A 10,962-nucleotide genomic window follows, 5' to 3' on the forward strand; every position below is an offset into this window, starting at 1 on the left:
AGACAAATTTACAAATGCATTTCATGTTCAATACACATTTCAAAGACAATATAGATAGACAAATTTACAAATGCATTTCATGTTCAATACACATTTCAAAGACAATATAGATAGACAAATTTACAAATGCATTTCATGTTCAATACACATTTCAAAGACAATATAGATAGACAAATTTACAAATGCATTTCATGTTCAATACACATTTCAAAGACAATATAGATAGACAAATTTACAAACTCTTTCCAACAAAATGCCAAGAAACTTCAGACCATGGTGAATGGTGAACAACATACATATCAATTGGCTGAAAAAGCATATGGAGGGGACTCACCTTGGAGTAGAGCTGCAGCTCATAGAGCCGTGACACTTTCACTTCGTGGTCCGGAAGAAAGTGATTGAAGCAGGACACTTCCGGGTGTTTAATAGTCCCTCCCTCCCCCGCTGCCAGCGGGGGCAGCAGAGAGAATGGGGAATGTTGTAAAAACAATAATATCTGTCATATTTCATCAACGGGAAAAATCCTCGGCACACATGCGGCGGAGGGGGGCTCTGAGCGAGGTGGCCAAAAATGACGGCCGTAGGTGGCGGCGTTCTCTTGGAAATCGCAGCACAGATTGCCAAAACCGGTCAAGAACAGAATTTTAGTAATATAGATTTGCAAAATCTTTCCAACAAAATGCCAGGAAACTTCAGACCATGGTGAATGGTGAACAGCATACATATCAATTGTCTGAAAAAGCACATGGAGGGGACTCACCTTGGAGTAGAGCTGCAGCTCAGAGAGCCGTGACACTTTCACTTCGTGGTCCAGCAGAAAGTGATTGAAGCAGAACACTTCCGGGTTTTATAGTCCCCCTCTCCCCCCCCCCCCCCCTGCTACCATTGGGGGCAGCAGAGAGAATGGGGAATGTTGTAAAAGCGTTAATATCTCTGTCATATTTCATCGACGGGAAAAATCCTCGGCACACATGTGGCGGAGGGGGGCTCTGAGCGAGGTGACCAAAAATGACAGCCGTAGGTGGCGGTGTTTTCTCGGAAATCGCAGCACAGATCACCAAAAATGGTCAAGAACAAAGTTTTAGTAATAGAGATAACTAGTGTCCCAGCATTGAGTCTTGCGGCACCACACTAGTTACTGCCTGCCTTCTGAAAAGGATCTGTTAATTCCTACTCTTTGTTTCCTGTCTGTCAACCAGTTCTGTATCCATGTCAGTACCCTACCCCCAATACCATGTGCTATAATTTTGCACAATAATCTTTTGTACTTATGCCAGCAGCCTCCACCTACAGCCCGGTATCTTTTTGTTTTTTTGTTTATTTAGTTATGTTAAAGTGTGTTTTTTTTGTGGTTTTTGGCGTTTTTATGTGGCGGAAGAGGGCACGGTGCGGGGGATACCGTCCTTCAGCCGCTTCCTGGTGAGGACGCGACTATTATTCGAGTCGCGTCCTCGCCCCCCCCCCCCCCCCACAGCAGCCTACCTACCTGGATTGGCGCGGCCTTTCCTGCCGGGATCGACTGGAGCTCCAGCAGCGGCGGGACAGCGCTGGAACATCGCAGGGCTGGCGATGCCCTACCGGGGGTCGCCGTCTGGAGCCCGGAGTGCTGGACCTGCTGCACCAACATCATGGAGCTGCGGTTTGCGGAGCTCCCAACGCGGGCGGCGCTGATGGACAGCGCGGGGTCCTGCGACTCTGCCCGGCTCCACCTGTGGACTCGGGAGCTGCGGACTCCGGCTGCGGGAGGCGGCTGATCAGAAGGTCCGGGCCGCTGAGGAGGAGGATGTTCACCGTCGGGGTTCGGCGTCAGCGTTCCACCAGCCCGGCGTGAGGGCCTGAACATCGGGCCACCCGGGGCGGCGACTGCGGGTGCTTGGAAGGCCCCGACCACGGATGAACATGGAGGGGAGGCTGGCTGGACTATGGTGCCATCCTCACCTTGGTGCCATTTATGTTATGTTGTGTCGTGGACTTTCTGTGTTTGTGCTTTTTTTAAATTTTTAAATTTTTAATTCAATTTCAATTTTATTTTTAATATGTTGTATTATTTATTTATTATTTATTTTTTATTATTTTTTTATGATACTGCCTGTAAGGGAAATTCATTTCGTTGTCTCAAATTGAGACAATGACAATAAATTTGAATACAATACAATACAATTTGTGTGGGACCTTGTCAAAGGCTTTTTGAAAGTCCAGATACGCCACATCCACTGGCTCTCCCTTATCCATTGTACTTGTAACATCCTCAAAATATTCCAGAAGATTATTCAAGCATGATTTCCCCTTCATAAATCCATACTGAATTTGACTGATACTGTCACTGCTTTTCAAATATGCAGCTATTACGTCTTTTATAAGCGGCTAAAGCATTTCCCCAACACCGATGTCAGGCTAACTGGTCTATAATTCTGTTTGCTCTCTCCCTCCTTTCTTAAAAAGTGGGGTTACATTAGCTACCCTCCAGTCCTCTTAAACTGATCCAGAGTCTACCGAACATTGGAAAATGATCACTAATCCATCTACGATTTCTAGGGCCACCTCCTTGAATACTCTGGGATGCAGACCATCAGACTCTGGGGATTTATCTACCTTCAGTCCCAACAGTTTACCTAACACCATTTCCTGACTAATGTGGATTCCCTTCTGTACCTCCCTCCCACTAGATCCTCTGTCCCCTAGTATTTCTGGGGGATTGTTTGTGTCTTCCATAATAAAGACAGAACCAAAGTACTTGTTTAACTGGTCAGCCATTTCCTTGTTTCCCGATATAAATTCACTCGTTTCTGACTGTAAGGGACCTACATCTGTCTTCACTAATCTTTTCCTCTTCACATATCCATCAAAGATTTTAGCCAATTTTTATATCCCCGCGAGCTTTCTTCCATGCTCTATTTCCCCCCTCTTAATTAACCCCTTTGTCCTCCTCTGTTGAATTTTAAATTTCTCCTAGTCCTCCGGTTTGCTGCTTCCTCTGGCCATCTTAGATGCTTCTTCCTTAGATTTCACACTATCCCTAATTTCCCTTGTTAGCCACGGTTGAGCCGCCTTCCCTGTTTTTGTTTTTACGCCATACAGGGATGAACAATTGTAATTCATCCATGTGATCTTTAAATATTTGCCAAAGTATTTGGTAATGTTCACAAACTATTCTTATACCAAGCACCCTTGCCACTCTAGGGTGATCTCCATTCCCTTGTTTGAGGGATACCTCCACCAGATCCTGCACGCCAATGTTCAGCAGCAGAAAGACCCTTGACTGTGGTCCTCCCCCACAGAGCCTTGGCATTGGCTGCACCAAGCTTCAGTGAGTCCCTCACACATATACTCCTGCAGACTGGAATGGGCTGGTTGGCAACATTCCCTGATGCTCTGAACATCCCACTCTGAAGGGAGATGAACACGTTTCAGGCAGACCTTTCACCGAGTTGATGATCTTCTCACAGCACTTGATGTCCATGTCCAAATATGTCCCTGGAAACAGTCCCTGAATCAGATAGTTCTCCGGTATGGAGCTGTTTGGGATAAACCATGAACTGGCCTATTGCTTGGTGTAACAGTGGGGAATATATCTCGGTGCAATAGCGTCTGAGGGAAGGCAGCTGAGTGACAACCACTTTAGTCAAGGTTAGTGACAAAGGATCATGATGGCTTAATCATACTAATTTTCCGCTATGCCACTTTTGCATCCACTTCCTACACATTAGGGGCAATTTTCAGAAGCAAATGAGCTTATAAATTCACACTCTTTGAAATGTGAAAGGAAACCAGACCACCCAGAGGAAACCCATGAGGTCACAGGGAGAACGTGCAAATAGAAAAGACCTGAGGTCAGGATCGAACCCAGATCTCTGGTGCTGTGAGGCAGCAGTTCTACCAGCTGCGCCACTGTAGAAGTCTTCGGTTCAAACATTGGTCTCATCTGACATCTGACTCACCAAACCAGAATTAAAGCAAGTCTCCCTTGATCATGAGGGACTGCTGAAGATGAAGACTCCTCCCTTTCTACATTTTCCCAGAGCAGTCCCACTCAACCATCCAGAAGACACAGATTCCACAACTGCATACAGATGGAGTAGTGAGAAGTTAGCTGGTAGAAAGTGGTAAGGGAAAGGATGGGACAAGAGCTAGCTAGCTAGCGATGGATGTATCCAGATGAGCGGTTGAGTGGCAGAGGAGTCAGGTAAGGGATCAAATGATCATTCAGTCTTCCTCACCTTTCACAGGGACACTGCCTTTCCCTGTCTTTTTTGATTTCTTTAACATTCATAGATTATCTCTCAGTCTTTTAACAATGGAACATCTATAGCCTTGAGGGAAAAGAATGGCTATGATTCACAACTTTTCAGATATTTGAAGAAGTAACTACGAAAGACTGAAGAGGGCATGGTATGGTAGGGTGCTCTGGAAGGTTAGATCGCATGCGATCCAAGAAGAACTAGCGGACTGGATAGAGAATTTACATCATGGAAGGAAGAACAGAGTGATAGTGGAGGGTTGTTTTTTGGACTGGAGACCTGTAGTGGTGTGCATCAGAGATCAGTACTGGGTCCATTGCTGTTTGTAGTTTATATTAACGATTTGGATGAGAATGTACATGGCATGATTAGTATGTTTGCAGATGACACTAAAGTGGGTGGTATTGTAGATAGTGGTATTGTAGATAATTTTAGATATCTTAAAGGTTATCTAAAATTGCAGCAGGATCTTGGTCAGTTAAGCATGTGGGCTGCGGAATAGCTAATGAAATTGAATGCAGATAAGTGCAAGGTATTGCATATTGGTAAGGCAAACCACGGCAGGACCTTCACAGTGAATGGCTGGTCTCTTGGGAGTGTGGTAGAGCAGAAGGATCCAGAGTGCAGGTACATGGTTCTCTGAAAGTGGCATCAGAGGTAGATAGGGTGGTGATGAAGTCTTTCAGTGCATTCGCCATCATCGATCAGGGTATTGTGTATAGAAGTTGGGATGTTATGTTAGAGTTGTACAAGATGCTGCTGAGGCTGCTTTTGGAGTAATGTGTTCAGTTTTGGTCACTTTGCTATAGTTGCTCACTTCCTTATTACTTTACCACCTTGATGATTAATCTTGTTTTTATAACTACATAACTCTGATCTCATAAAAACCTCATGAGTTTTGCCCACATTCTGGTTCGTGCCTAGTGCTTGGTCCCCTTACAACTGTGCTCATTGACCTGAATGATGCCCGCTCAGAACTTACTCAATGTTAAAAGCTTGACTTTTTATTTGTCCTTGTCACTGAAATCACCCTTCACTCCTTCTCAGGCACTTCGTAAGCTCTACTATTATTTTCCAGTATCATTTTATTTCATCAAGGGACACTAACTGTAAGGGAGAGGCTAAAACTTACAAAATTCTTAAGGGGTTGGACAAGCTAGATGCAAGAAGATTGTTCCCGATGTTAGGGAAGTCCAGGACAAGGGGTCACAGCTTAAGGATAAAGGGGAAATCCTTTAAAACCGAGATGAGAAGAACATTTTTCACACAGAGAGTGGTGAATCTCTGGAACTCTCTGCCACAGAGGGTAGTTGAGGCCAGTTCATTGGCTATATTTAAGAGGGAGTTAGATGTGGCCCTTGTGGCTAAGGGGATCAGGGGGTATGGAGAGAAGGCAGGTACGGGATACTGAGTTGGATGATCAGCCATGATCATATTGAATGGTGGTGCAGGCTCGAAGGGCCGAATGGCCTTCTCCTGCACCTAATTTCTATGAAAAAAAAAAAAAGAGGGGATAAAGGTGTTGACCACCTGTGGTCTAATTGCTTAGTGATTCAGGAGGAGCTGAATGGCCTACACCCATTCTTCAAAAAACAGAAGAACCATGATCTCAGATGTACATCTGTGCATATTCTTGTACAGAACTCTCTTGTTCTTACATTTTGTGTCTCCCATTTCTGCTTCACTTCTTGCTCCTTGTCCCACCCCAAAATCCATCTCCTACCGCAACGCTTACCTCCTACTCAAGGTCACAACCCAAAACGTCACCCATCCTTTTTCTCAACAAATGCTACCTGACACGTTGAGTTACTCCAGCACTTTGTGTCTATCTTTAATACTCGTCATGTATGTTTGCCAAGCAGCCAGAAATGGTGTCAGCATTGATAACCAGTTTTTGGTTAACAGATCATGTGCTTATCAGTGCTTGGGATGCATTAAAAAAAGATATTAAAATGGATAAAAAAGCAATGCACCTTGCTACTTTAAATAATATGTGTATTTATGCTCCATGTAAGGCACGATGCTCAAGTTCCTTCAAAAGCACTGGAACCTTTGTCTCATATTCTGTATGTCTGAATATAGCTCAATGCATCGATCATAAATTCAGCTTCAGAATTCAGCACGAGGAAGGACTCACATGTTGTTGCCTCCTGTCTGCATTCACATAGGTTTCCTTTAAAGAGTTCATGCAATAATGTGATCCATTGAGAGTAGAAAAATAATTATGGAGAGTACAAAGAAAGCAACCACTAAAAAAGGTTGTATTGCAGAACGAGCAAGGATAGTCAGAGAAATTTGTCAAGTATACGAGAGATTGGGGGGGGGGAGGGGGGGGACTGCAAAGTTTAAAATAATGTCTGAGGAAGGGTTTCAGCCCGAAACGTTGCCTATTTCCTTCGCTCCATAGATGCTGCTGCACCCGCTGAGTTTCTCCAGCTTTTTTGTGTACCTTCGATTTTCCAGCATCTGCAGTTCCTTCTTAAACACTTAAAATAATGTCATATTGCTTCACATTTCAATTAATATGTTGGCTTTGTCATGCAAGCCATCTCCATGCACTCCATGAAGTTAATGATTGGTATATTGATTGCAGATAAACTCAACAATTACTCTCTGTTGATAATGTTCCACCACCTGTAATGGGAAAGAATTAAATTTGAATTAATGTCATTACAAACCTCAGCCAGATTCTACAATAGGATATATAACAAAATATATTAAACATTAGAACAAGAAGAAGAGATCAGTTTAGTGAATTTCCCATAAGTTGACATCTCCAACCACACACCACATTCCTCATTGACGGCATCAGCTTTAAATCCTTAACTTAAACCTAATACAATGCAAAATACACAGTATTCTAATCTGATCTGGAACTATTTATATATTTCTGTAAATAAAGAACATTTCCATGGGTTTCGATCATACATTACTTACTAAACATGAATGTGTATTTTACTTGTCAGGTGACCTTAATCTTTCAATAATAGTTGCAATAATTCGTAGGTGATAGATGTGAAGTAGATTACATTGCATCTTGAAAATATATGTTTGTTTGAAGTCAGGGAATGAAGGTGATCAGAGACATATAATACCCAAAATGGCACTGAACACAACGTACCTTTCTCTTTCATGTACAACCTTTTTTGCAGGCATCAATCAAGATTAGTTTTCATTACCAGGGCCACATTTAAACTAATGACAAGGTCAAAACTCTCTGCTAAAACAGTGTAGCAACACTATTTTTAAAAACCACTAGACCAAGTGGGACCAGTTGGATCCCTGTCACACGGGAGGCCTGGTCCCCCCCAACGCAACCCGTTTCCCTACACAATATTGCACCACTGACCTGTAGCCCCCACAGGAGGCGTGGTCCCCCAACTGAAGCTGTTCCCGAACGTAAGATTCCAGCACTCCCCTGCTTCCCTCAGCAATGGACTTAAAAAAAAAATCCAATTGCACTTGCATTGCCTGCCGCAGCAGTTCCAATTGCAATACCAATTCGCCCTCCCCCTCCTGTTGAAACACTTGCTGTGAAATCCCATTGAGGTGAAAAGTTTAATGTTTCTGTCTTGCAACTTTGTATTGAAGTGTGTTGGAAGCTGGCAAGAAGGATTTAAACAGTAAAAATCTTGTTAAAGTTGACATTTTTATAGCTTTAATCATCAATAACTTGTAAAATATAGCATCATCACTGGAAGCTGCTCCACAAAGGCTCTCTGTGAGAAGCTGCGGTTACCGTTGGCAATGTCCCATTGTGATGTCATTGTGGAACTCAGCAGCTTGAGAGCCCATCGTGATTGGTGCACTGTGCATGGCATTGTGACATCATCATTGGAAGCTGCTGCAAAAAGGCTCTCTGTGAGAAGCTGTGGCTACCATTGGAAACGTCCCATTGTGATGTCATTGTGGCACTCGGCAGCTTGAGAGCCCATTGTGATTGGTGCACTGTGAGTGGCATTGTGATATCATCACTGGAAACTGCTGGAAGAAGCTACTCCTGAACTGGACATTATAGTTTTCAGGCACCAATACCTTCTTCCCAATGGCAGGAGTGAAATGAGGTTGAAAAACTATATAGTTCCAACTTACTTAAATATTTGTGCTTGTTAAGCTAAAACACATACCTGTACTTTAACACATTTCAAACTTACAGCTGGAGATCTTAGGTAAAATACCAGCTCAGCTAATTAAATAGCAAACAAAAAAAAGTTAAACATTTCCCTCTAGTGGAACATTAATCAAGGTTACAGTTTAATAAAATTAGTCCCATGTTGAGGCCAATAGGCTGGAGGTGGGACAGGTGAGGAGGTTGGTGATTCATGGTAAACACACTTTTTATGCAGGGAACAAAAATAATTTATTCAGAATACTGCCTATTTAAAGAAACTAACCATTGCAACTGCTCCCAATAAAAACAGGATGATTATTCTCGAAAAATAATGAGTGGAAGATAGTTACATAAATAACTTGAAACAATTTGGATACAATCCTCTGGTGACTAGAAAATGATCCACTCGCCACTCTTGTTGACATTACTATTGGCAACCTTAAGTAAAAGGTTAGATTAAAAAAAAAAGTTATTCTGACATTGTGTGAAAAAGCATTGGATTAGAAAGCATAAAAAGAACAATTATATTAGAGGCAGACAGGAAATCTCTGGAGTAAATAAGATCAGAATCAGCACTGGCGTAATGCCGAAAGCAGCACTGCAAGTTTTCCAAAATTTCATAAAAATAAAGTTGACTCTTTATTTCCCTCTGACTTGCCCTAGTGAGCTGCTCAACATAAACCAATTAGGACTGAAAAATAATTGCTGACCTGTGAATGAATTTTTAAAAAAAATCTTAAGTGGAAGGTATCACCTCCAACAGGACCATGTCCACTCAGTACCACAGTCTGGATTAATCTCATTCCATTAATGATCCCCTGCTGTTGAGGTGAGAATCTGCATGCTGAAACATTAACTGAGATCAGTGAACTCAGTGTGAACTAGCCTTGGATCTTCTGTTACACATTTTGGAACAGCTTGCAGGGACCTTTTATTTTCTGTGGATCACTGCAGGCATTTTGTCAAAGGTTACCTTGTTTAATTATTTGCATAATTACAGAATATCGGCCTCTGCTTCAGTTTCTAAAATGTGAGTTGGTCAGGTTCCAACAGACATCAGTCAAACTACTAGAACAATAAGGTGGGACAATGACAACGAGTGAGTATGCAAATCTGCGATTGCAACTGGAATGTGGGCTTGGTCACTGCACTTACATTTTGTGCTATTTCAATCTGGAATGTGGTGTTATTGAGAAACAGTAAGTCTGAATCATGCACAAGGTGAATTGAGGATATTCCTATCACATATGACGAATGAGTCAAAGATATTGCAATTTAGACGTCACTTAGGCAACAAACCTGCTCAACTGGCTTCTGATGTACCATATGTTAACACAATGCTTGGCAGTTAGATTATTTTAACTAGAACCGCTGAGTCGGTCGATGGGGGCGTTGCGAGTTGGCTGCCCTGCCAGCAGCGTGTTCATTATTTCATCTTTTTCGGGGGGGGGGGGGGTTGGGGGTTTTTAGGTGTCTCTTGGTGTGTCTTGTGTAGGGGGTGGTGGCGAGGGGAAAGGGGAGAACCGCTTTTGATCGCCTCCTCGACGGAGAGGCATCTTTTTCCATGTTGCCTCCCTCGCGGCCTAACACTATGGATTGGAGAGGCCTTTCCCGGGAATCGGGCCCAGGGCATCGGCAGCAGGCGCAGCGTGAACTTTCCATCGTGGAGCGGGTGAACCCTTGCCGGGGCTCGCCAGTGAGGAGTGCTCCGATCGCTGGCCTGGTGCTGTTGACATCATGGGGCTGTGGTCTGCGGAGCTTCTAGCCGCGGACGGGGCGTGGACTTACCATCCGAAGCCTGGGATCTCTCGCCAGTGATCACCAGAGAAAAGCTCCAACAGCCGGCCTGCGGCCTATAACATCCTGAAGCCGCGGTCTCCGGTAGGAAAGTGCCAAGTCGGGACCTTCAAGCCGTGGAGTGTGTTTGTCCGTCCCGACGTCGGAGTTTGGATCATCCCGACGAGAGGGCCTGTACATCGGGCCATCTGTAGTGGCGACTACGGAGGGGTTATGGCCCCGACCACGGGTGAACAAAGGCTAAACTTTGTTGCCATCCACCACAGTGAAGAATGCTGTGGTGGATGTTTGTGTTAAATTTTCATTGTGTATTTTGTGTTCTTTTTAAGTGTATCGTTGCTGGCAAATTAATTTCACTGCACCTTCAGGTGCATGTGATGAATAAAATTGACTTTGACTTTGACATGCACATTTGCAGTCTCCCAATTGGTATTCTATGACAAGGAATTTAAGCTACTTGCAACAGTTATCTTAGTTATCCCTACGTTATCTTAACTATTTTGTTGAAGTTTAAAAATGGTGCAGTTAGAGTGTTGTTGCAAGTTAAGGGACTGTCCCACTTGGGCGACCTAATCCGCGAGTTCTGGCGAGTTTGCCCTCGACTCATACTCGCAGCATGGTCGACACGAGGTTGTAGGAGGTCTTCGTAACTCTCCTTCATGCTCGAGAGTGGTCTCTGGGTACTCGAGGCCTCAGCTAGGTCGCGGCCTTTTTTTCAATATGTTAAAAAATGCCCGCGAGTTAAAAAAGATCACCATGGAAAAAATCGATACTTTTTTTACTCATAGGTTCAGTCGTAGTAGATCGTAGTGGGTC

This window comes from Leucoraja erinacea, chromosome 8 (genome assembly GCF_028641065.1).
Source record: "Leucoraja erinacea ecotype New England chromosome 8, Leri_hhj_1, whole genome shotgun sequence".
Classification (NCBI taxonomy): domain Eukaryota; kingdom Metazoa; phylum Chordata; class Chondrichthyes; order Rajiformes; family Rajidae; genus Leucoraja; species Leucoraja erinaceus.